This window comes from Eubalaena glacialis, chromosome 2 (genome assembly GCF_028564815.1).
Source record: "Eubalaena glacialis isolate mEubGla1 chromosome 2, mEubGla1.1.hap2.+ XY, whole genome shotgun sequence".
Taxonomy (NCBI): domain Eukaryota; kingdom Metazoa; phylum Chordata; class Mammalia; order Artiodactyla; family Balaenidae; genus Eubalaena; species Eubalaena glacialis.
In genome coordinates, this window is record NC_083717.1 from 71,606,000 (window position 1) to 71,626,442 (window position 20,443).

At 38.5% G+C, this 20,443-nt stretch overlaps 1 protein-coding gene and 1 pseudogene across 7 annotated transcripts in view; both read left to right on the forward strand.

The window, feature by feature from the left end:
* Positions 1-20,443, forward strand: part of CSNK1G1 (casein kinase 1 gamma 1) — a 199,031-nt gene that overhangs the window by 31,658 nt on the left and 146,930 nt on the right. The gene's annotated exons all lie outside the window — the stretch shown is intronic.
* LOC133084618 (large ribosomal subunit protein eL19-like) lies at positions 13,620-16,201 on the forward strand (annotated as a pseudogene).

Sequence of the window (20,443 nt, forward strand, 5' to 3'; positions counted from 1 at the left end):
CCTTCTCTTGTGTTTCCTGCTTAGAGAAGTTTCCCTAGCATTTGTTGTAAAGCTGGTTTGGTGGTGCTGAATTCTCTTAGCTTTTGCATGTTTGGAAAGCTTTTGACTTCTCCATCGAATCTGAATGAGATCCTTGCTGGGTAGAGTAATCATGGTTGTAGGTTTTTCTCTTTCATCACTTTAAGTATATCCTGCCACTCCCTTCTGGCCTGCAGAGTGTCCACTGAAAAAGCAGCTGATAACCTTATGGGGATTCTTTGTATGTTATTTTTTGGTTTTCCCTTGCTGTTTTGAATAATTTTTCTTTGAATTTAATTTTTGTTAGTTTAATTAATATGTGTCTTGGTGTGTTTTTCCTAGGGTTTATCCTGTATGGGACTCTCTGTGCTTCCTGGACTTGCGTGACTATTTCCTTTCCCATGTTAGGGAAGTTTTCCACTATAATCTCTTCAAATATTTTCTCAGACCCTTTCTTTTTGTCTTCGTTTTCTGGGACCCCTATTATTCGAATGTTGGTGCGTTCTTTGTTATCCCAGAGGTCTCTGAGATTGTCTTGTTTTTCATTCTTTTTTCTTTATTCTGCTCCTCAGCAGTTATTTCCACCATTTTGTCTTCCAGCTCACTTACTCGTTCTTCTGCCTCAGTTATTCTGTTATTGATTGCTTCTAGTGTATTTTTCATTTCAGTTATTGTGTTGTTCATCTCTGTTTGTTTGTTCTTTAGTTCTTCTAGATCTTTGTTAAACATTTCTTGTATTTTCTCAATCTGTGCCTCCATTTTATTTCTGAGATTCTGGATCATCTTTGCTATCATTACTCTGAATTCTTTTTCAGGTAGATTGCTTATTTCCTCTTCATTTATTTGGTCTTGTAGGTTTTTACTTTGCTCCTTCATCTGTGACATATTATTTGGCTGTCTCTCTCTCTCTCTTTTTTTTTTTTTATGAGTGGGATTGTGTTCCTGTCTTACTGGTTGTTTGGCCTGAGGCTTCCAGCCCTGGAATTTGTAGGCTGTTGGGTAGAGCTGGGTCTTGGTGCTGTGATGAGGACCTCCATGAGAACTCACTCCGATGAATATTCCCTGGGGTCTGAGATTCTCTGTCAGTCCAGTGGTTCAGACTCAGAGCTTCCACCACAGGAGCTTCAGCCTGACCCCCAGCTCATGAACCAAGATCCTGCAAGCCACGTGGGGTGGCAAAAAAAAAAAAAAAAAGAGAGAGGGAGAACGATAACAAAGTAAAAAATAAAATTAGACTGGGAAACTAACAGATATGTTAGAAAGAATATAAAAATATAGATGAATCAACAACCGGAAGGTACAACAGTACCACAATAGTAAAAAAGAGGAGTAGGGGAAAGAGGAAAAAAAGGGGGGGGGGGAGGCCTTGGCTGTGGAGGGCGGGGCCTAAGCAAGGGTGAGGTTTGGGCAGTGGTTGGGGCCTATGCTTAGGACCCACAGGGCTGGAAAAGGCCCTGAGGGCTGTGGGGGGTGGGGCTTAGGCTCAACGGAACAGAAGGGGCCCAGGCATGCCCCCCACCCCTGGTCTCAGAGGGCAGGGGACCTCACCTGGGAGCCCAGCAGGCTTTTTGGGCTCTAGTTAGTGGGTGGGGCAAATGCCCTCCTCTCCTCTTCTGCTCCTCCATTCCTGGAGGGCCCCTCCCACCTGCCTCTCCTGCCTGCCTCTCCTGATCTCCCCGGCTTCAGGGGTGCTGATCCTGTCTGGCCTCCATTTCTCCTCCCCCTCTGTCCCCCCATGTCCTACCGGCTCACTTGGTGGTTCCTCCGTTCTCCTTGGGTGTCAGGGTCCCCCACCAGTGACCAGCAGGTGCCCTAGTAGTGGAGAGATGCTAACTCAGTGTCTGATTCCTTTTTATAATTCCTGTTTCCTTATTGATATTCTCTACTTAATGAGATAACTGTTTTCTTGGTTTCCTTTTAGTTCTTTGTGGTTTCCTTTGCCTGGGCTTCCTCAGGGACATTTTCTGTATTCATTTTTTTTTTTTTTTTTCCTGTGAATGGTTCATACTTTCTTGTTTCTTTGCATGCCACATAATCTTTTGTTGAAAACTGGACATTTTGAATATTATGTGTTGACTCTAGACATCAGATTCCTCCCCTTCTCTGGGTTTTTTGTTGCTGCTTGTTGTGGGTTGTTACAATTAGTTTCATTGTTGTTTGTTTAGTGTCTTTTCTAAATTATTTTTGTTAGGTATATATGCTTTGTCATGTGTGATTATTGAAGTCTGTGTTCCATTACCTTAGCAGTCAACTAGAGTTTTTCCCAGTTTCCTTGAACACCTGGAGACCAGAAAAGTATAAAATAAAGAAAAAGAAAAAATACTCTACTTTTGGCTGGGTGGTTCTGTGTTTGGGTACTCCAGTGCTTAGCCGGGCTGTTTACAACCCTGCCTTAGCTTTTACCTCCTGTTTGTGTGGTGCCTAAAGGTCAGCTAAAGGTAAAAGTTTAAGGTCTTCTAGGCCTTTTTCTGTGCATGTGTTCAGCCCTGGGCATATGTGTGGCCGTCTAGATTCCTCGTTATATATGAGAGTTTACAAAGCCCATTTCTCCCCACGTATCTCCTTTCTCAATGTCTTCCTTCCCAGGCTTTTAGTTCTATATATGCGTTATTATCCTGCCTGTTTTCCCCTATCCTAGGCTGCTTGCCCTGGGAGTGCTCCAAGTCAGGCAAAACAAAAGCACTTTCTTGTGCCAGTTTTTGAGGAAATTGCCAGTCAGGTCATTGCATTCAGCCACAGTTCTTTGAGACTAAGGTTTGTATTGCCCCCTTGGCACTGTTATCCTGCACCAGGAGTACAGCTGCCATCCTTACTGCCCCTGCTGAACTGGGGAGTGGGGGATGGTTGGTAGGCAGTTAGAAACACCACAGCGCTCTCTTACTGCAGTGTAGCAGCTTCTTTCTTTGCCAAGCCTTCTTGGTTGTTGTAATTTTTATTAGATTCCAGAGTTCTGCAAAAGTTGATTCTGACCATTTTTTCCAGCCTGTGTGTGTGTGTGTGTGTGTATGTGTGTATGTGTATGTGCAGTGGGTGAAGCCCTGGAGTTCCCTGCTTTGTCCATTTTGATGATGTCCTTCCCCTGCTGCCCTCCTTTTTCTTCCTACTGTATCTTTTCAAAGCATCAAAGTTAAGTTTTTACAGTATTTTTTTCAAGAAGTACAGCATATGTATAAAGATTCACGTATGGTTTAAAGACTAAAAGTGAACACTGTGTACCCATCACTGCATTAAAGAAATAGAACACTACTGGTATCTTAGAAGTTTCTATGTGCCCTTTCCTTTTTCTGACCTAGAAGGAATCATTATCCTGAATTTTGTGTTAATTAGACATGCAAATAAGTAGGAAAATGTCATCCATAGCTACGAGAAAAATAAGTCTATAGAAATAGACCTAGAAATGCTGAAATGATAGAATTAGTACACTAAGACTTTAAAAACAATTATTTAAAAAAGTTTAAGGACTTAAAGGCAAGTGTGAAAATACTTAGGAGAGAAATGGGTATAAGATGCAAGATAGAAATAAATAAAAAACTTTTCAAGCTGAAAAATACCTGACTTGTTGCTTTTAATTTAGCATTTTCAGTTTTTAGGAGGCAGGCTGTTTGAGTAATCTGCCATATTTCCATTTGCAAAGTTCCATCCTCCCTGCCCTCCCACCCCCTGCAAGCTTTTTTTTATATAGTAATTCCCAAATTTTGCTGTTAACCAGTTTCATCATTTTTCTTATCATTAACTTTACCCAGTGTTAAGTTTAAAAAATTGGGAACAATTTCATCTTAGTTTTAACTTACCAAATGAAGAATGTCAGTAATACTGCTTTTGCAGATAATAAAAGATAAAAATGCTGGGATCCAAAAAACAGGCACATAACCAAGATGATGAATGAAGGCAGTAAGGACTAATATTGTTAAAGAAAGTGCTAAGTATATAATATAGAAATATTTGAGAATGATTAAATACAGATTATATTTCACAAAGTATATCTACATTTTTATACTTTTAAACTGTACTTGCGTATTTAACATAGATATAATTTGATTTAGTATTTTAATTAATATGTGATAATAGTAAATAAATAACAATTTATACTTCTATTGTATATATAGTTAATCTATAGTTAATCATTTTTTCTTGAACTGCACATTTTTAATCATTTTGTAGGCAAGGCTGTGCTGTATCCTTCTTGTTAGGACAGTACTGACAGCATAAACCTCTTTATGCATTCAGCTATGATTAAGCTTAAGGTATTAAAATGCCACCTCCCAGTTGCTAAACATACTTTAAGTCTTTCTAAGTTGCCACACTTACCAGTACTGATTTCAGGGCCATTGGGGTTTATCTATGTGTGGACCAGGTTAGGACAATGAATTCTTTTTCTTGGTTAAAAAGTTTAAGGTTTAATTCTTTTTTTTTCCCCAAACATTGTATGACTTATTTTTGAATAAGTTTCAATTTGTGGTTGAAAAAGTTGAGGTAAGTGTTGGCTTGGGTCACTGGCTTATCTGTGATTAGAATTCAGAATTTTTAGCCCTTAGTTCAATTCTTCCATTTAGTTCCTCTACATGAGACATTCTTCCCTGTTCACGAGGGTTATGCCTTTGGTTTTGTTGTGGTACTGAAATATATTAAGGTGTTGAGTTGGTAATGCAGGATCAAGTATTTTTCATTTGAGGGAGCTAAACACTGAGTCCACTTAATCCTTAGTATAACAATTATATTGATTCTCCACATTGTTATAAAATCCTAGGTCCATGATGACTAATTACAGAGTTGGGAGAATTTAATTTTGGCTTTGAGTAAAGTGACCAGAGAGTTCAGACCTCTATTTGACTTGAGAATAGTCTCTGGTTTGCCCAGTAAGGTGTCATGTATGCTGTGCACAAAAGTTTTGGTTTTTAAATAGTCAAATTACCTCTACTGGGGAGCACGTCACTATGGAACTTTAATTTTTCTAGGACTACAGTATGTATAACTTTAGCATACATATGATTGCTAGTTTTATAACATTCTAAATCCAGTGAAGTTCAATCACAGTATTATAAGGTATAAAAGATAAAGTATGATTAATTTTGACATAATGTCTACTTTTAATCAGTGACTACTTGTTTTTATGGTGGCAGTTTAATTAAACTCTTGGTTGTTTCCTTGCAAGTGTCATTTTAAATTTAAACAGTGTTAGGAAGACTTTCTATTATTGTAAGCTATTTACAGAGGTAAAATATTCATTATAAAAAGTAATAATGTTTTGCAAATTTTAACAAAGTGTAAGTGCTTGTAATTTTATCTTGATTTAGAAATTTGGCAGTTTGGTATGTAATCCTTTAAATTGTGTTTCTTTCTATATGCTAACATTTTTTCAGTTCTCTTGTTACTAACTACAGTATGAACTATTATTTTCCTGTTTAAAAACTTTTTGTTTTAAAGCAGTATCTCAGTATTTTGTCACAGCATTTTGGACAAGGTGTTTGGTTTGATTTCACTTTTCAAATAATTTATGTGATTATTTCATATGTGAAGAGTTTTTCAAAAATTTTGAACAGTGCAGCAAAGTTATAAAGAACAAAATAAAACCACATATAATACTTCCTAGAGAGTAATCATTATTAGCAGGTAAATTTTCTTTCCATTTTGTTCTGTGATTATATGAGACAGAGAGATACATGTATAATATATACATATTTTTAAAAAAGATTTATTTATTATTTACGTATTTATTTTTGGCTGTGTTGGGTCTTAGTTGCGGCACATGGGATCTTCATTGAGGCACGCAGGATCTTTCCTTACGACGCGTGGGCTTCTCTCTAGTTGTGGCGTGGGGGTTTTCTCTTCTCTAGGTGTGGTGTGCGGGCTCCAGGGCGCATGGACTCTGTAGTTGGGGCTCGTGGGCTCAGTTGCCCTGCAGCATGTTGGATCTTGGTTCCCTGACCAGGGATTGAACCTGCCTCCCCTGCTTTGGAAGGCGGATTCTTTACCACTGGACCACCAGGGAAGTCCCTGTATTTTAAACAATACAGTTTAGTATTCTTTTTTCACTTAATGTTGAGAAAATTGTTCCATGTCATCAGATAGTTAATGGCTGTAAAACACACAAATTGTTTAACTACACTTCTATTGTTGGTTTTTAGGTTATTTCAGATATTTGCTGCTATAAATTCTGAAATATTTTGTTTATTTCCTTAGGAGACTTCTTTCCTTAGGGTTTAATTAATGAACATTATTATTTATTCCCTAAGATTCAATAAATGAATATTTTACCAGGTAGTCTTTTGGAGAGGTGGTACAGTCCCCTCAGCAAGGCATGAGAGTTTATTCCTCTGGACTTGCCTAATGTGGGACATCACGATTTTCTTTCATCTTTACCAATTTCATAGATGAAAAATGTTATTTTTGTATAACATCTCTAATGTGTACTTCATATGTATAATACGTATGAAGTGCTGTGTAGCTTTTGGGTATCATATATATTTGTTAACTAACTGTAAAGTAAAAAGTAGAAGTAAATAAAATTTATGTAAAAATAAGTTAGTACAGTTTGAGCCACATCAATACTGTTTTAATTTCTGAAATGTTAGAAGGCAATGAAAATTTCAAAGGACGTGCTTTTTCTAGTTTGCATTGTCATGTGTGTAAGGCTTGGTAGCGTCTGCTGATGAGTCCACTTTGAGTTTTGATGTGGCGTTAACTATTTTGAGGCTCAGAAAATTGTTGGGTTACAGCTACTAAGAATCTTTTTCACCCATGGATGAAAATCATCTGTGGAAAATATAGTTTGCTAAGAAATAGTTTGGGGCTTCCCTGATGGCGCAGTGGTTAAGAATCCTCCTCCCAATGCAGGGGACACGGGTTCAAGCCCTGGTCCGGGAAGATCCCACATGCCGCGGAGCAACTAAGCCCGTGCACCACAACTACTGAGCTTGCGCTGTAGAGCCCGCGAGCCACAACTACTGAGCCCACGTGCCACAACTACTGAAGCCCGCGCGCCTAGAGCCCATGCTCTGCAACAAGAGAAGCCACCGCAATGAGAAGCCCGTGTGCCACAACAAAGAGTAGCCCCTGCTCACTGCAACTAGAGAAAGCCTGTGCGCAGCAACGAAGACCCAAAGCAGCCAAAAATAAATAAATAAAATAAAATTAAAAAAAAAAAAAAAGAGTGAATGATGCATGTAATGCTTTAGAACTATTGAGCACCTAATAAATGCTCAATAAATATTAATTATATAAAAAAAAAAGAAATAGTTTGGTGGAATCAGAGTCATAGAGGCAGTGGCCAACCTAACAGAGCAAATTGCTTGAGAGACATTTATATTTGACATGTTAATTATAGATTCTTCCTATTTGTTTGTATTAGTAATGTACTCAAAGAACTCCTAATTAGACATTGTTTTTGTTTTTTTTTTTGATTTTTATATTTTAAATTTATTATTTAAAAGGTAAGATCTTTACTTGGTGATAACCCAGGTACAGAATTTTTTTTTTTTTTTTTTTTTTCACACACACTGTATTTTATTTTTACAAGAGATAAATAGACTGACACCAAGCATTGTACATGGATGACCACAACAAAAGCAACAATGATTGCAATTACCAAACATGAAACACACTCATACTATGTCATAATATTGACATTCAGTCCAGTAATCCTCCACTGCAACAGCTCCTTTACTTTGCAGTGAAAATTGATTTGTATATTCTTTGCCTCTGAGTTCTTGTGGGATTTTTTCTTTTTTTAAATTCAACCAGAAAGTCACAAAAATTATACTCATCCTCATCAGTTCACTCAGTCCCATGTAATTAATTTTTTTTTTTTTCATCTTGATCTTTTGTTAGCACTTTTATGAGCTCATCAGTTTTTCATTAGAGGACATTGTTTTTTATTAACTTGATTTGTTTTGTGTATTTGAAAGCAATAAATAGCATTTCTTTTTTTCTTTAATGATTTAAAATTATTACAATTCATAAGTTAAGGAAGACATTATTTGGGCTGATCTTCAAACTAGTCTGCTCTTTCTGAAACATGAGGCAATCTCTTATGAATTAAAGAGCATTTATGATTTTCATTACACAAATCACATGTCTTTATCACTGCTCCTGGATCTGCTCCATTTGACCTAATTATGAAATGAAGTGGTCCTTTATCTAACCATAGTTTTATGCGCATAGAAACTCTTGTAGTTTTATTTCCCTAGAAACTTCTTTATATACATAGCTGAGAACTTGAGTGTAGGCTAGAAAGTCTGTATTTTTAAAGTCTGAGTCCTAAAACTCATGTACTTTTCTTAAAAGTATACTTCTAAAGCTTCTAGGAACATAGTCACCTGACTTTACTAAGTCACCTAACTTTACTAACAGGTTTGGTTGTAGCTCATAGCAGATTAAAGGAGGTGCATTACAAATAAGCAAAGGAAGGTGCTGCTAGAGCTGAACACACCAACAACCGTAAGAAAGAGAAGGAAATATAGTATTAAAACTTAGTACCCTGGAGCCATTTAGTATAGCAGCATTTGGCCTTACATACTTCATTAGGGCTGGGTGACATAATTTTTTTTTTTTTAATTTTTTTTAAATTCCCATTTTTTTTTTAAGTTTTTCATTTTTTTAAATTTATTTATTTATTTATTTATTTATGGCTGTGTTGGGTCTTCGTTTCTGTGCGAGGGCTTTCTCTAGTTTTGGCAAGTGGGGGCCACTCTTCATCGCGCTGCGCAGGCCTCTCATTATCGCGGCCTCTCTTGTTGTGGAGCACAGGCTCCAGACGCGCAGGCTCAGTAATTGTGGCTCACGGGCCTAGTTGCTCCGCGGCATGTGGGATCTTCCCAGACCAGGGCTGGAACCCACGTCCCCTGCATTGGCAGGCAGATTCTCAACCACTGCGCCACCAGGGAAGCCCCCTGGGTGACATAATTTTTCATAGAAAAATACAGTGGTTGTTCTCAGTCATCAAAAAGGTTAAATTCACATGTCTTGTGTTTGGCTGTGCTAGGAGTTCATGCTCTAAAATTATTATTTCTTCCTTTCTTCTCATCTTTTCCAATATTTATATCTCATTTTTTTCCTTATGGACCATTGATTAAGTTATTTTTATAGTGGCTTTTATTTAAGTATAAAGTATATATGTCTTTTTTTAAACTTTTTTTACATAAATAAAATAAAAGGGTTTTATTTTTTTTTAATTTATTTATTTGGCTGCATCGGGTCTTAGCTGCGGCACGCGGTATCTTCCTTGTGGCATGCAGGATCCTTCGTTGTGGCGTGCGGGCTCTTTGTTTCAGCGTGCGGGCTCTTCGTTGCAGCGTGCAGGCTTCTCTCTAGCTGTGGCACGAGGGCTCCAGAGTGCACAGGTTCCGTAGTTGCGGCGCATGGGCTTAGTTGCCTCACGGCATTTTGGATCTTAGTTCCCCAACCAGGAATCGAATCCGTATCCCTTGCATTGGAAGGCAGACTCTTAACCACTGAACCACCAGGGAAGTCCCTAAAGTATGTATGTCTCAATCTTAGTTTTAGGGTTTAAAAGGATAAACTTCAATTCTCTAGCAAATTCATCTATTCAAGACATAATTTCCTAATCATTAGACTAATGAGGGGTTATTATGCTTAAAGAGATTTATATCTGTGCACAGGTACAGTTTGGCATATATAACTGCATATACCTATTTTTAGAAGTATTTGGTTAGAATTGTGGTTGGTAGAGGCATGAGTAGATTAGAAGGTGGAACAAGATAAAGGCTAATTATGAAAAAGAGTAGAAAGGTTAGGTAAGTATGAGTGATAGTTTGGAAGGAGAAAATTACTTTCAAGATAAATAGGCTAATAATTTTATTCTTGGAATATTCATTAAAAGGAAGTTTTTCATTGTATATTTTAATGTCACATTCTCCCTAGGCTTTTTTTTTTTTTTAACATCTTTATTGAAGTATAATTGCTTTACAGTGTTGTGTTAGTTTCCCCTAGGCATTTTGTAAATATTCTAGATATTGTCCTTTAGTTTTTAAGAGTAGAGATTTTCTATAACTGATAAAAATGATTTTTGATTATTAACAGGTGGTATAAAAGGAAGAGCGGCAAGTGAAACCCAGTTATCTTTTGAGTAACAGCATTTTTCCTGTTCTAGAATTATAAAACATTGTTTTAGAGACAGACTTTTATGTAGCCAAATGTACAAAATTATTCTAAAATAATTTCACTACACTGTCCTGATAATTGAATTTGGCCCAGGCTCATGGGAATCCTGTGGGTGTGTGTACGTTTGGCTTCTGAGCAAGTTACTAGAGGAGAGTTAAATACTTTACAAAGCAAAGCTAAAATACGGATTTTTGGGTGTTGTTTTGTTTGCTTCTTTGTAGTGGGCCTACCAATTGTTTCTTTTCTCATTATGCCTTTCTTGGCTTTAAAGAAGAAACACTCTTCTTACTCACTGCTTTTACTGTTTCCAAGTGAAATCCATATGTATGTCTCTTATTTTGGTATAATGGTGTTTAATACAGAGTTAATAGCACTTTTTCTCCTTTGAGGTGGTGGGAGGCTATTTCCTCCTCTACTTCTCTCAAGCACTATCTTTGTGGTGTTTTCACTGGGTTTCAATTAAGAGGCTATTTACCAGAGACTACTACTGCTGCAAATAGACCCAGAAGACTTAATGGATTTTTGTGAATTCGTAAGGAGTCACAGGAAGGAAAGGAGAAATTTCTGGGTCTGTCTGCAATAGTAATCAATATAAACTCACAAACAAGCCAGAACAAATACAAGTTTTTTTTTTCAGGATTCTGTTTGTTTTGTGTGGGGGTGCAAGAAGAACAGGAGAAAGTCATTGGCCCTCTGTGTGGATATGAGGAGAGGTCCCTCAACAGGTTATGGTTGTCTTTGTCTACTAATTTTCCTTACCTAGTTACCTCCTCCTCCTGCTTTGAAGCTGTTTTATGGGGAGAAAAAGGATAAGGGGAAAGAGCACTCTGTGGGTTGCCCCATATCTCTGATCAGTGTTGTTTTTCTGTGTTGGTCATTCTTATTTTACCAATAAAGAAATTAAGGCATAGTCAGAGGTTACTATTTCCCTTAATTCTTTCTTCATTGCTTTATCATTGAACCCTTTTATGAGTCCATGTGTTTTCCCTACCCTTGGGATTGTGAAATTATCCTAACTTCCTTCTTTACAGAGACGGTGCCTTGAGATAGTAGTCATTTAGTGGTTAGTGGTTTCAGCCTGATTCCCTTCATTGACAGTTTGCGATAATGGGACTGCATTGGTTTTGATCATAAAATACACTTCTGGCTGATTTCTGAAAGCCACAAAGAGTGGGATGTGTTTCTATACCTTTGAAATTAAAACTGCAGCATGGCAGACATTAGGATGACTGTTAAATTTGGCTGCGCATTGAAATTTACCAACATTCTGAAACAACTACATGAGAGAATGGCTGACAAGAGATAAGTAGCATATTTGTATGAATAATTTTTCAACCAAGGATGATAGTATTCATTTTGTTGCATAAGTAATGTAATGAAAATAATTTAAAATGAAAAGAAAGTGAAAACGTCATCATCCTAACAGATCATTTATTTTCCATTCTTGCACTTGTGTTTGACTCTAAATATAATTTTGTTACTTAGTAATAATGTCATAAATACATATTTATAGTCTATGAAGCCATATTTTAAAAATTAGGGATATTGGGAACGTTTTAGGGGTCTTGGAGATGGGTGGCAAAGACTAGAAGGTAATACTTCCTTATAGTTGTTTGGTAAAGGACACCCCTTAGGAAGGAACTTTGAAAGGGTGAAAGAGAAGAATCAGGAAATGAAATAATTTTAGAACCCTAGTGTAACAGTATCTTACATTTATTATCAGTTAATAATAGGTGTGTACATTTATTATACTTTATTTCCAGTGACGTAGGAAACTATCTTTAAAAGAAAAAATTTTCCTACTATTAAGCGTGTAAAAATGATGGATTTATTTATTTATTTTAAAAAATTATTTATTTGGCTTTGCCAGGTCTTAGTTGCAGCACGCGGGATCTTCGTTGCAGCGTGCGGGATCTTTTTAGATGCGTTATGCGGGATCTTTTAGTTGTGGCATGCGGGATCTAGTTCCCTGACCAGGGATGGAACCTGGGCCCCTGGCATTGGGAGCACCGAGTCTTAAGAGCTGGACAACCATGGAAGTCCCTGGATTTATTTATTTAAAAAAGCTTAATAAAAACATGGCTGAGCTGACAAAAAAACTAAGATAAGAAACAAAAAGAGAGCCCAAATGCAGAAGTGTTTGCAAGCACTTAATTATCGTCGCCCTAGGGCATCTGCTGGTTCCTGATGACTTTTTTTTTTAAATATATATATTTTTTTAATTAAATTAATTAATTAATTAATTTTTGGCTGCTTTGGATCTTCGTTGCTGTGCGCTGGCTTTCTCTAGTTGCAGCGAGCGGGAGCTACTCTTCTCTGCGGTGCGCAGCCTTCTTATTGCGGTGGCTTCTCTTATTGCGGAGCACGGGCTCTAGGTGCGTGGGCTTCAGTAGTTGTGGCACACAGGCTCAGTAGTTGTGGCTTGCGGACTTTAGAGTGCAGGCTGAGTAGTTGCGGCGCGTGGGCTTAGTTGCTCCGTGGCATGTGGGATCTTCCCGGACCAGGGCTCGAACCCGTGTCCCCTGCATTGGCAGGTGGATTATTAACCACTGCACCACCAGGGAAGCCCGCTTGATAACTTGTATAGTCAGTTTTTAAGAGGTATTCATGAAACTCAGGAGACAAGAATAGAAGCTATGCATTAGGGAGTCAGGCTAGAGATCTACCTTCCTAAAATCAGAACCCACAAAAGGCTATATCCTCACTGGGAAAAGGAGATAGAGAAAAAAAAAATGACCCTAGCAAAGAGAGTCAGAAAACTTATCCTTCTTAGCGTTAGCTATGCATAGAGGGAGAACGAGGTTTTTCCCTGAATATTTATAATTAGAAATATATCCTCATAGAGGTTTAGGACCCCACTACCTGTGTGATTTCAAAAAAAAAAAAAAATCTTTAAGCTGAGATTCGTTTTGAATGATTACAGTTTACTTGGTATTGTGCCCAGACAAAGACAGAAGTGAATTCAAATCCCTTTTAGAGGAACATCCTCTCGAAGTCCTCAAAGAATTGCCAAAGATATTAATCCAGAGAGCTTGAGCTCCTGTAAAAAACCACAAAGCACATGAGGAAATGGTCACCATGAGCAAAACAAAATACCAAAATCAGACTCACAAAGGTTTCAGGTATTATCTTACTGGATACTGAATATAAAAATAAATGTGCTGGGACTTCCCTGGTGGTCCAGTGGTAAAGAATCCATCTTCCAATTCAGGGGACGTGGGTTCGATCCCTGATCAGGGAACTAAGATCCCACATGCCGTGGGGCAACTAAGCCCGTGTGCCACAACTACTGAGCCTGCGTGCCTCAACTAGAGAGAGAAAACCTGCACGCCACAACTAGAGAGAAGCCCATGGTGCCGCAACGAAAGATCTCGCATGCCGCAACGAAGACCCAACACAGCCCAAAATTAAGAAAAAATTAACTAATTAATTAAAAACAAATAAATAAATAAATGTGCTTTCCTTTTGCCACTGTGGCCGCAGCCATGAGTATGCTCAGGTTTCAGAAGAGGTTTGCCTCCAGTGTCCTCTGCTGTGGCAAAAAGAAGATCTGGTTGGACCACAATGAGACTAATGAAATTGGCAATGCCAACTCCCATCAGCAGATCCGGAAGCTGATCAAAGATGGGCTGATCATCCGGAAGCCTGTAACTGTCCCTTACAGGGCTTGATGCTGGAAAAACACCTTGGCCCGCCAAAGGGCAAGCATATGGGCATCGGTAAGCGAAAGGGGGTACTGCCAACGCTTGAATGTCCGAGAAGGTAACCTGGATGAGGAGGATGAGAATTCTGTGCTGGCTTCTCAAAAGATACTGTGAATCTAAGAAGATTGACCACCACATGTATCACAGCCTGTACATGAAAGTGAAGGGTAACATGTTTAAAAACACGTGGATTCTCATGGAACATATCCACAAGCTGAAGGCAGACAAAGCTTGCAAGAAACTTCTGGCGGACGAGGCTGAGGCCTGAGGTTTAAGATCAAGGAAGCACTGCAAGCACTGTGAAGAGTGGCTTCAGGCCAGGAAGGAGGAAATCATCAAGACTCTGTCCAGGGAATTCCCTGGCGGTCCAGGGGTTAAGACTCCGTGCTTGCAATGCAGGGGGCGCAGGTTCAATCCCTGGTGGGGGAACTAAGATCCCACATGCCAAGCAGTGTGGCCAAAAAAAAGACTCTGTCCAAGGAGGAAGAGACCAAGAAATAAAGTTCTCCCACTCTTCTGTGTACATAGTGGCCTTGGCAATTACATAGATCACTCATTCAATAAAAAACAAGCCTTTATCTGCCTACCCCCCAGCCAAATGTGCTTAATATATCTGAAGAAACAAATGGGAGAAATGAAAGTATGACTCAGGAACAAGGGATTGTCCAAAATAATTAGAATCTAGAAACAAAAAATAAAATAATTAAAATCATAAATTGAAGGGCAGGTTTAACAGCGTATTGGCTTGAAAAGAGAATTAGTGAAGTGGGAGATAGATCTGAAGAAATAATTAGGAATGCTGTACAGGGAGAGAAAAGAGAAAATATCAGTAAGACACAGGAGAAGGACTGAAAAGGTCTGAAGTACACCTGTGGTAAGCTGAATAATGGCCCCCCTAAAGGCGTAGAACATATTCAAGTTTCATAAATATTCTGTGAGAGCTTGAAAAGAATGTGCATTTTCTAGTTTGTTGAGGGCAGTGGTAGTTAAGAGAGGAGAAGAGCCTCAGAAATTGAAAACTGTCAGTGGTTTAACATTAGCATACATAGCCTTGTGCAGTTTGACCTTTGACAGCTGTCAGCAGGCAGTACTGTCCCTTCATGTTTCCTTTGCTTTAACCTTAATAAACTAATTACAACTCCCTCATCAGACTAGATCAGTGGTTCTAAAACTTTAGCGTATATCAGAATCATCTGGACGGTTTGTTAAAACACAGCTTGCTGGGCCCTCCCTCCAGAATTTCTAATTTAGTGCAGCTGGGTGGGGCTTCAAATTTTCCATTTTTAACAAATTCCCAGGTGATGTTGATGCTACTCACCTAAGGACCGTGCTTTGAGAACCACTGTAGAGACTACTTATCTTGACTCCGATCCTTTGTACCTGCTATTTTTTTTCCTGCAACTATCTATACTTTTCTTTCCCATCTTATACTTTTTTTCAGCAGCCCCCCAGTTTAAATCTCTTTCTTCTTGGAAGTATTTTTAACCACCAAATTGTCAGATGTCTCTTGTCTATGCTTCCTTATACTCACAAATACCTTTTGCACATCTGTAAGAATCCTAATCATGCTCTTTTAAAAGCATTAAGGGTTATGTTTTGTGTTTGTATCCCCAGAGTCTTTGTACCTGGTATATAAAAAGCAGTAAATAAATACTTGTTAATAAATAAATGGGCTCTTGCCATCCATATTTTGATTGTGTTATGTAGGAAGAAACAATTACGGAAATTTATCTTAAGACTTTGTATAACACAGTGTTTAAAAAAAGTATACATTGTATATTCAGAAATATACAATTAAATACACTTTGGGAAGGTAACCTGAGTTTGGAAAGGTTCGTTCCTTTTGTCTTCCTGCCATTTCATGTCATTTGCTGGAACATAAGGGTACAGGAATAAAGATGGTGACATGAGAAATGGACTATTGCAATGGATTTAATAAGGACAAAATAAAGAATTAGGCCAGTGGTTTTTCCTTAATTCATTGTATCAATCTGAAAGCAGAATTACTAGGATATATTGTATGTTATTAAGGGATTTGACTGTACAATTGTGGGAGCTGGTCAAACAGTCTGTAAAGCTTTGAGTCTGTAGCTAGAGCTTGAAGTTCACAGGCAGGTAGTTGGTAAGAGAAGATGAGAAGTTGGAAGCCATGAGCGCAAGCTAGAACTGACAAAGGCAGACTAGAATGCTTATCAGTTGCCACTGCCTTCAAGCTTGCTGATGTAGTTATCCTGCAGGAGAAGCTAGGCATTCTTACTTAAGGAGCTAACGCGTACTTGGCGAAAGAGAAGCTGAAGGTGGATCCAAAGGAAGGTGGAGTCATTGTAGACCTGGGCTGCTTCCATACACCAACAGAGTGAGCTAGCAGATAAGTGACAAGATGTGTGAAAGCAGTAAAAGCACCTAGCCCGGCCTTCTGAGTGTAAAAACCAAAATGTCTGCTGCTTCACTTCCACTCTCCAGATCCTGGATGAAAATGTCTTTTGTGGCTCAACCACAAGGGAAGAGAAAAAGGGAAAAGTTTCTGAGAAAACTTTTTATCCTAGCTAAGTTGACACATTACAGAAGCCATCACACACTTTAGAGATATGTATATACACTAAGTAAAATTTTCAGTACTTTTCTATCACAGTGATTTTCTAACTTCAGTGCAAAAGAATCATCTGGGGAGCTTATTAAAAATGCAGACCTATGAGCCTTGCACCAAGATTCTAAATTAAGCGGGTCAGGAGTTGGGGGCCAAAAATATTTGTTTTTATAAAGAATAGCAAGGGCGTGGAATTTTTGAACCACACTTAGAAAAATGTTGATAACAAATATTAGAGTAATGATTCTCTAGCTGCATATTTAAAAAATAGCAGGATATTTTATTAAAACCTTATTAAATCAGGATATCAAGAGGCATGGGTTCTGGTTTGTGTAGTTTTATATTTTACTAGCGATTCTGCTGTGCAGCCACAACTGAGAACCAGCGTTTTGTAGCAATAAGGGGTTCAAAGAAAATACTCAAATAAAAAGGGTAGGGGGCTTCCCTGGTGGCGCAGTGGTTGAGAATCTGCCTGCCAATGCAGGGGACACGGGTTCGAGCCCTGGTCTGGGAAGATCCCACATGCCACGGAGCAACTGGGCCCATGAGCCACAACTACTGAGCCTGCGCGTCTGGAGCCTGTGCTCCGCAACAAGAGAGGCCGCGATAGTGAGAGGCCCGCGCACCGCGCTGAAGAGTGGCCCCCGCTCGCCGCAACTAAAGAAAGCCCTCGCACATAAACGAAGACCCAACACAGCCAAAAATAAATAAATAAATTAATTAATTAATTTAAAAAAAAAAAAAAAGGGCAGGGACCTAGTAAGTGGGTTTGAGATTGGTCTGTATTTGTTTTGCGTAGTGATGTTTAATGAATTAGTGAAGACTGTATTTGATCAAAGTATCCTTTCCGCCATAGTCACACTTGATTCTAGATGTAAACTAGATTGCACTAGCTGTAGCAGCAGCTCTTGGAGAATGGAGTCTGGGGGCTTACCATATTCTGTGGTCTAATCCTCTTTAGTGATATTGGTGTGAATTAACAAAAATAGATGAGTACAGCTAGAAGTTTGAGTTAAACTTTGTCCTATTCAATCCTGTTTTCTTTCAAAACTAGGAAAATACGTCAGAGTCTTGCTGACACAAACTGATCATGTGCTATGGATATTTCAGCCTTCTAACCTTTATTCAACTTCAAGTTTTAGATGCTGTAGGCTTAATCTTAATTAACAGGTCTGATTTTAATAGCAGTGCAAGTACAAAGTGGAAATTAAGATTCGTTAACCTGTTAATCAGTTTACAGATTCACACTACTAATTTAATTTCAGATACTGGTTTTCAGTAAACTATGTAATCATATTCAGAATTGTTATAGAGATTTTCTTTGAAATATGCATAGATATTCTGTGACCGTTAAAAAGAAAAAAATGAAATATACTGACAGGAAACAAGTCCAAGATATATTAAGTTACCCAAAACAAAAAAACACCAAAGCTCTGAAACTTTTGGTTTGTATAGTAATTTTTTTTTTAATATTTATTTATTTATTTGGTTGCATTGGGTCTTAGTTGCAGCAGGCGGGCTCCTTAGTTGTGGCTTGCTGGCTTCTTAGTTGCGGCATGTGAGCTCCTTGGTTGCGGCAGGTGGGCTCCTTAGTTGTGGCTTGCAGACTCCTTGTTTGTGGCTCACTGGCTCCTTAGTTGTGGCATACAAACTCTTAGTTGCAACATGCATGTGGGATCTAGTTCCCGGATGAGTGATCGAACCCAGGCTCCCTGCATTGGGAGTGTGGAGTCTTAACTGCTGCACCACCAGGGAAGTCCCTGCTTTGTGTAGCATTATCCCATTTCCTTCCTTCCTTCCTTCCTTCCTTCTTTCTTTCTTTCTTTCTCTTTCTTTCTCTCTTTCTTTTCTTTCTCTCTTTCTCTCTCTCTCTTTCTCTCTCTCTCTCTTTCTCTCTCTCTCTCTCTCTCTCTCTCTCTCTCTCTCTCCTCTCTCTCTCTCCCCCCGCTTCCTTCCTCCCTTCCTTCCTTCCTTCTTTCTCCCCTCTCCTCCTCTTCCCTCCCCTCCCCTTCCTTGCCGTATGGCATGTAGGATCTTAATTCCCCTACCAGGGATGGAACCTGCACCCCCTGCAATGGAAACACGGAGTCTTAACCACTGAACCACCAGGGAAGTCCCTCCCATTTCTTTATTTCACTTCAAAAACTGTACATTTTAAACAATGTTATATGGTTAATTGATTTTTAACAAGGGTGCTGAGACCATTCGATGGGGAAAGGACTATCTTTTCAACAAATGATGATGGGAAAACTTGATATACATACACAAAAGAATGAAGTTGAACCCTTACTTACACTATACACAAAAATTAACTAAAAATGGATCAAAGACCTAAAGTTGAGAGCTAAAACTATAAAACTCTTAGAAGAGTGCATTGGGGAAAGCTTCATGATATTGGATTTGGCAACAATTTTATAGATATGACATCAATAAGCAACAACAGAAAAAACAGATAAATTGGGCTTCATCAAAATTAAGAACTTTGTGCATCAATGGATACTGTCAAGAAAGTGAAAAGATGACCTACAAAATGGGAAAAAAAAGTTGCAAGTCATATATCTGATAAGGGGTTCATATGTAGAATATTTATATAACTCCTAAAACTCAACAAAACAACCAAAAATCCCAATTCAAAAATGAGTAAAGAACTTGAATAGACATTTCTCCGAAGAAGATACACAAATAAGCACATGAAAAGATGCTCAAAATTGTTAGTCATTAGGGAAATGTAAATTAAAACCACAATGAGATACTTCATACCCATTAGTATGGCTGTTATCAAAAAAACAAAATAACAAGTGTTGGTGAGGATGTGAAGAAATTGGAAAACTTCTGCATTGTTGGTGGGAATATAAAATAGTATAGCTGCTGTGGAAAACAGTTTGGTGGTTTCTCAAACGGTTCAAAATAGAACTACCATATGACCCAGTAATTCACTCCTAGGTGTATATCCAGAAGAATTGACATCAGTGTCTTGAACAGATATTTGTACATTAATGTTCATAGCAGCATTAGTCATAGTAGCCAAAAGGTGGAAGCAAACCAAGTAAGTGTTCATTGACAGATAAATGGATAAACAAAAGTGGTACATACATAAAATGGAATATTATTTAGTCTTAAAAAGGAAGGAAACTCTGACACATACTATAACATGGATGGACCTTGAAAACGTTATGCTTCGTGAAATAAGTCAGACACAGAAGGACAAATATTGTATGATTCCACTTATATGAGGTACCTTGAATGGGCAAATTCATAGAGACAGAAGGTGGAATGGAGGTTACCAGGGGTTGATGATGGGGGCCGGTGGGGGGAGTGGGAGGAGAGGGAATTATTGTTTAATGTATTCAGAGTTTATGTTGAGGGTGATAAAAAGGTTTTGGATATAGATAGTGATGATGGCAACACAACATTGTGAATATATTCAATGCCTATGAGTTGTATATTTACATATGGTTTAAATGGTATTATGTTTATTTTGCTACAATAAAAAGCAAACAAAAATGTTAGTACGTGATTGGAAAGAACTTATCAAAAATCTTTGGTGGTGAGGTTTCACTTTTTACTTTGTATAATATTTTTCTGTGAGTTCTGATTATAGAAACACATGCTTATTAGAAAAAATAATCAGAAAACAGCAAGTATATAACAAAGATATGTGTGTGTGTGTGTGTGTGTGTATGTATATGTATAGGAAAATTTTGTCTAGTGAATCCAAGTTGTACGGATTGTTGATCATCTCCCCAATTAAAATTTTTGGGTGGGGGGCTTCCCTGGTGGCACAGTGGTTGAGAATCTGCCTGCTAATGCAGGGCACACGGGTTTGAGCCCTGGTCTGGGAAGATCCCACATGCTGCAGAGCAACTAGGTCTGTGAGCCACGACTACTGAGCCTGCGCGTCTGGAGCCTGTGCTCCACAACAAGAGAGGCCGGGATAGTGAGAGGCCCGCGCACCGCGATGAAGAGTGGCCCCCGCTTGCCACAACTAGAGAAAGCCCTCGCACAGAAACGAAGA